Source organism: Columba livia, chromosome 18 (assembly GCF_036013475.1).
Source record: "Columba livia isolate bColLiv1 breed racing homer chromosome 18, bColLiv1.pat.W.v2, whole genome shotgun sequence".
NCBI classification, from domain to species: Eukaryota; Metazoa; Chordata; class Aves; order Columbiformes; family Columbidae; genus Columba; species Columba livia.
Genome location: NC_088619.1, coordinates 1639167 through 1645207, shown reverse-complemented (window position 1 = coordinate 1645207; position 6041 = coordinate 1639167).

Sequence of the window (6041 nt, the reverse complement as noted above, 5' to 3'; positions counted from 1 at the left end):
TCAGCTCCAACTCAGGCGTTTAATGGGGAAGCTCTTGTGAGTCCAACTTTTAACTCAGTGTTCTCAGAGGAATACAGGGACGTCAGGGCTGCTTCAGTTGCGGTGTCCAATTTACAGCTCTCTTGGGGAGCTTGGTTTTCACGAGTGAGAGTCCACTCGTTTCTGAACATGCCTGGATGTTTCCAGCCAGACACACTCGAACTCCTGGTCATTGGCCTCATTTTTCAAACAGGCTCCAGATTGGCATGAAATACATATTCTGTCTGAGAATGAGCACCCAGTATTGTATCTGCTGTTCAAACAAACCGCTCTGCAGATACTGTTTGTTCCAAGATCAGTGTAGGCAGCCGGCCTGTGAAGTGATGCGAGTGCAGTAAATATTGCTTTTGCGGGCATTGAAGGGCTGTGGGAATTCGGTCACAAATTCAAATGGTAGCAAATGTGGCATTCCTTAGTGTGAGGGCTCATAGACATTTTAGTGAACTAAGATGGTGATTTAAAGGCAGCGTCAGCTAGACAGGGCCGTACTGTCTTGATAGTATCAGCTGTTCTGGTAGGCAACAGGGGATGGCAATTTAAAGGTGTGATTGGATTTTATTCCTTATATGCCACTAAAAATATTTACTGCTCGTAGCACAGTAGGGGTGGATCCTTTTGGATCGGCTCGAACAGTATCTGTGCACATACGCTGTCCACCAAGCACTAAGCAAGTCACATTCCTTCTGACTGAAAGATCTTTGCTGTTATTAACGGAGTCTGGAGCAAAGGAATCAAGTCATTCTGTTCTCTGTCTCTGCCGTCCAGACTCGATGCTGTGGGCGCTGAGCGCTCGGGCAGGTTTCACAAGCTCTGCAGCAGCGCTGGCTGTGGTTTGGAAGGCAGGAGCAAACCCTGGAATGTGGGACAGACACAACGTTTGTGCTTGTGCAGGGGGGAAAGCAGCAGAGGAGCCTGTGAGAGCTGAGCAGCCCTGCAGAGCCGTGTCAGCACCAGCTCCGGGCTGGAGATGCTGATCCCCCGTGCCAGCAAAGCGTTCGCTCGCTGCAAAAGTAATGGCGGTTTTGCACCATGAACTTCATTCTAACTAGGCTCAAATACGTCTTTATTAATCAGTATAGGAACCATTACAATCAACACATTTTTGCCAACAAGAAATAAGTTTGTTTATTGCGTTAGCATAAAAATTTGTGCTTCGGCATTTGACAGAGTCTTGGAAAGCATTCCATCCCCACCAGATCCCACCAGACCTGTCATTACAGGCAGAAGGAGAATCCACGTACCATGGGGGATCGCACGTCGTGTTTCAGTGTGGCTGTTCTGGGCTGTAAGGACCAAAGCCCCGTGTGCTCCTCCTGCACCGGCTGGTTCTTCACAGCCCGGAGGAGCTGGCACGGTGAGAGCAAAGGCTGCTGAGCCCCAGGGTTTGTGACAGCCAGGCAGGGGCTCGGGCCCCAGCTCTGTCACCTGGCAGCTCTGAAAATGGGGAGCAGAGCCTGCGGAGATGGCCCGTCCTGCCCAGCTTTCTTTTCAGTAGGAAGCGGCATCACTTTATCAAAACCAGCCCAAATTTCATGGGCACAGGCTGAACTGTGTGCCCAGGTGGCCATGAGGCCACCAGCATTCTGGCTGGTACCAGCACTGGTGTGGCCAGCAGGCCCAGGGCAGCGACCGTCCCACTGGGGAGGCCAAACCGCGAATCCTGGGGGCAATTTGGGCCCCTCACACTAAGAAAGGCCTTGAGGTGCTGGAGCGAGTGGAGAGAAGGGAACGGAGCTGGTGAGGGGCTGGAGCACAAGTGTGATGGAGCGGCTGAGGGACCTGGGGGTTCAGCTGGAGAACAGGAGCTGAGGGGAGACCTTCTGATCTCTGAACTGCCTGAAAGGAGCTTGGAGCCAGGGGGGTCGGGCTCTGCTCCCCAGGAACAAGCGCCAGGAGCAGAGGAAACGGCCTCAAGTTGCGCCAGGGGAGGCTGAGGTTGGATCTGGGGAACAATTTGTTCCCCAAAGGGCTGTGGGGCATTGGAACAGGCTGCCCAGGGCAGTGCTGGAGTCTCCATCCCTGGAGGGCTGGACAGACGGACATGAGGTTCTCAGGACACAAGGCAGTGCCAGGGGTGGGTTAGGGTTGGCCTACATGATCCTGAGTGTCTTTTCCAAGCAAAATGATTGTGTGACCCTGTGAACTCACTTGCTCCAGCACAGCCAGCTGCTGCAGGTCCCTGCCCGGGGCGGCTGGTCCATTGCAGCTGGGCAGCTTCTGCCCCGCACAGCGTCCCCTCCCGCACAGCCGCCCAGCGCTGGGAGCCACACACGCTCCTCACCAGCACAGCGGGGCCAGGGAGCCCCCGCAGCTTTACAAATGGATGTGACCTACATGAATAACACCGAGAGGCAGACGAGCAGAGCAACCTGTGCTGCTCTTCTGCCACAAGGCAGCTCGTGTTTGGATAACACAAGCTGCACTCTCCAATGTCTCCATTATGCATTTGCCTGATGGTGGGCACGTTGTACTTTGCAGCGCGAATGTACTCATTACGCTGTCATTAGTCATGAGGAACAGCCCTGTCAGTAATGGAGATCTGCAGCACCAGTACAGGGAATCAGCCGCACTCAGGCTGAGAGACCTGGGGTGTTCAGCTGGAGGAGCTCCAGGGAGACCTTATTGTGGCCTTTCTGGACTTAAAAGGGGCTGATAAGAAAGATGGGGACAGGCTTTTGAGCAGGGCCTGTTGGGATAGGACAAGGGGTGATGGTTTTAAACTAAAGGAGGGAGATTCAGGCCGGACATGAGGAAGGAATTGTTGCCCTGAGGGTGGTGAGAGCCTGGCCCAGGTTGGCCAGAGAGGTGGTGGATGAACCATCCCTGGAGACATCCCAGGCCAGGCTGGACGGGGCTCTGAGCAACCTGAGCTGGTGAAGATGTCCCTGCTCATGGCAGGGGGGCACTGGGGGAGCTGGGAAGGGCCCTCCGATGATCTTGAGGGTCTTTTCCAACCAAAACGATTCCGTGATTCTAACCTCAAGCAGCTACAGCCTCCTCGTCCACCTGGACGTACCTTCCCCAGAAGCCCCATTTAAAGCCAGACCCAAAGCAGCTCCCCATCCTCCCTCACAGAACCCCCCGTTGCATGACGCTGGGCTGCCCCATCCCTGGGGCCGTGAGCTGCAGGGACACGATGAGCAGAGGGGTCCTGCCCCAGCGCTCAGCCGCTGCCTTCCCAGTGCCCCAGCAAAACAACGAGGTTCCTGCCTGAGCAAACATGGAGTGGAGCACATGTAGCTCCGCGAGCTGGTGTTGTTGATCCTGGAGACACCCAAGCTGTGGGGCTGTTGCCACCACACTCCCCCCGTCCGGCCGTGACGCCCAGCGGAGCCCCGGGCGGTTTGCACAGCACAAACCCCGCTCACTGCTGCTGTATCGGGCTCTCCCTTCCCACCCCCAGTTTCAGTGCCTGCTGCAGAGATCACATCTGCTTCATTCACAGGGGATAATGGGCAAAAATAGCCCAGAGATACCTGCTCAGCGAGGCAGCCAGGGACCAGACATATGCATTAAAACCAGAGCAAAATTGCTGCAAACAAAGTGCAGTAGTTCCCGCAGCTCAGGGTTTTCTGACGGCCCTCGTGTTCCGAACTGACGGAGCATGTTCACCGCTATTCATCAGCACAATGCGGGATCCTCAGGAAAGCAGCGTTTGCCTTCTCGATGCTGTTCCTCCTCCAACACACTCCAAGAGCAGGCAGGCCCATGCATCTTTAATGGGGGTGCTGAATAACTTAGCTTGCCATCTATAATTTAATTGAAGTTGCAGTGGGTGAATAAGGAGGCGTCTTCTGCAGGGGGAAGCTTTCTCCTTCTGCCTTGAGCCATAAAATCAGAGGTCACCGGTGGGTGGGGGGTTGCTAGCGATTGTATAATCACCCCCAATAACGATGCGGTCACATTCTCAGCCGCGTTTTGCCAGCAGACCAGCATTACTGATTTCCTTGGGCATTGACCAATCTCCTAAAAATCACCACAGGCTTCGATCTCACTTGCACCCAGAAAGCACTTGTTGCATGAGTCTGGAGAGCCCTGGAGACAACATCGCTGCCCGATCCAGCTGGTGCAGGCAGCGGTGCAGGCAGCAGTGCAGGCAGCAGTGCAGGCAGTGCACAGGCAGCACACAGGCAGCGGTGTAGGCAGCACACAGGCAGCGCACAGGCAGCGGTGCAGACAGCACACAGGCAGCGCACAGGCAGCGCACAGGCAGAGCACAAGCAGCGCACAGGCAGAGCACAGGCAGAGCACAGGCAGAGCACAAGCAGAGCATGGGCAACGCACAGGCAGAGCACAGGCAGAGCAGAGGCAGCACACAGGCAGAGCACAGGCAGAGCACAGGCAGCGCACAGGCAGCGCACAGGCAGAGCACAGGCAGCGCACAGGCAGCGCACAGGCAGCGCACAGGCAGAGCACAGGCAGCGCACAGGCAGAGCACGGGCAGTGCACAGGCAGAGCACAGGCAGAGCACAGGCAGCGCACAGGCAGAGCACAGGCAGAGCACAGGCAGAGCACAGGCAGCGCACAGGCAGCGCACGGGCAGTGCACAGGCAGAGCACAGGCAGCGCACAGGCAGAGCACAGGCAGAGCACAGGCAGAGCACAGGCAGCGCACAGGCAGCGCACGGGCAGTGCACAGGCAGAGCACAGGCAGCGCACAGGCAGCGCACAGGCAGAGCACAGGCAGAGCACAGGCAGCGCACAGGCAGAGCACAGGCAGCGCACAGGCAGAGCTGGACTGTGCCCAGTCTCCCAGCCCCACCGGTTCTCCCCAGCTCAGCCCCGGTACAACCCGCGGCAGTGGGACGGGGTGTCTGAAAGCGCATTTCCCCTCGGCCGCACGGGTGTTCCAGCCTGTGCCAAGGGACGGGAGCGGCTCCAATACAGAAAACATTGTCCGATGGCAAAGCCCAGACAGTGGGGACCACGTTTTCCCTTTGTTTTTATTGTTATTGTGATTGGCAGCATGACGATGGATTTCTGCCGGGCCTGGAACAGCTCAGCTCAGACCTGCTCAGGCTTTTTTCTTGAGCTTATCCTGACACCCAAGTGCCTCCCTGGGGCAGAGACTCTTGCCCAGGCAGAGGAGACGTTTCCAACACTGTCCTGTCACTGTGTCTCCCTGATCAAACCAAAACTCTCTGTGTCTTTAATATCCATCCCAGCTGTCTGGTGCCCGAGGCACCGGGACAGTTTGTGCCATAACAACACGGAATTTTCCAGAATAGCGAGCAAGCATTTCCCCCCCCTGCTTGCATTGGACGTTTTCATTTTCCCCACCCCAAATTTGCTCCCAAGTCTGCAGCATGCTGCAGCGCCGATGGATGTTGGATTCAGCCTGAACAGGAAGGCATCGCGTTCAGAACGGTTTGAAGGGGGAAGGTCGCACACACGATATTGTTGAAAGGCAGATCAGCATAGCGAGCATTCCTGGCGCCCGCTCCAACCTGCAAACGCTTTGGACTGGAATGGACTGGCGGTACCTGTCAGAAAGGAATCGCTGCCTGCGCCCCGGCGCTTGGAAAGATGCTGCTCAAGAAGAACCCCAGCAGGGTTTTAGGTCCTTGGCTGATGGGAGCTGGTTTTCTTCCCCGCATCAGCGTGGCAGGGCGTTCAGAGGCTCTCGCTGCTGTTACCTGCTGCACTTTGTGGCACATTGCTGGGGACCCGGCAGAGCCACTGGCGTTATCTAACACTTCCCAATTCAGGCAGGTTTGGAGTTTTGGGACGTGCCTGTTTCACTGTCGCATTTTAGACTATTTCCCTTTCATGTGTCCATCAGGTCTTGCTTTCTACCAACCTCCTTCCAACAAATGCTGGTTTCTGATCTCTCAGTCTGGCTCCTGCATCTTTCACTGTCCGGCTCCCCTTGCTTTTTCTTTAGGCTTTTCCTGCTTTCATTGTCAAGCTGCTTTGGATTTCTGGTTCCACTCAATCCAGCACTAAGCCCCGCTCAGGTTCCCTCTCTCGCTCCCACCAGCGCTGTTTTGGCTCGGGTGGGAT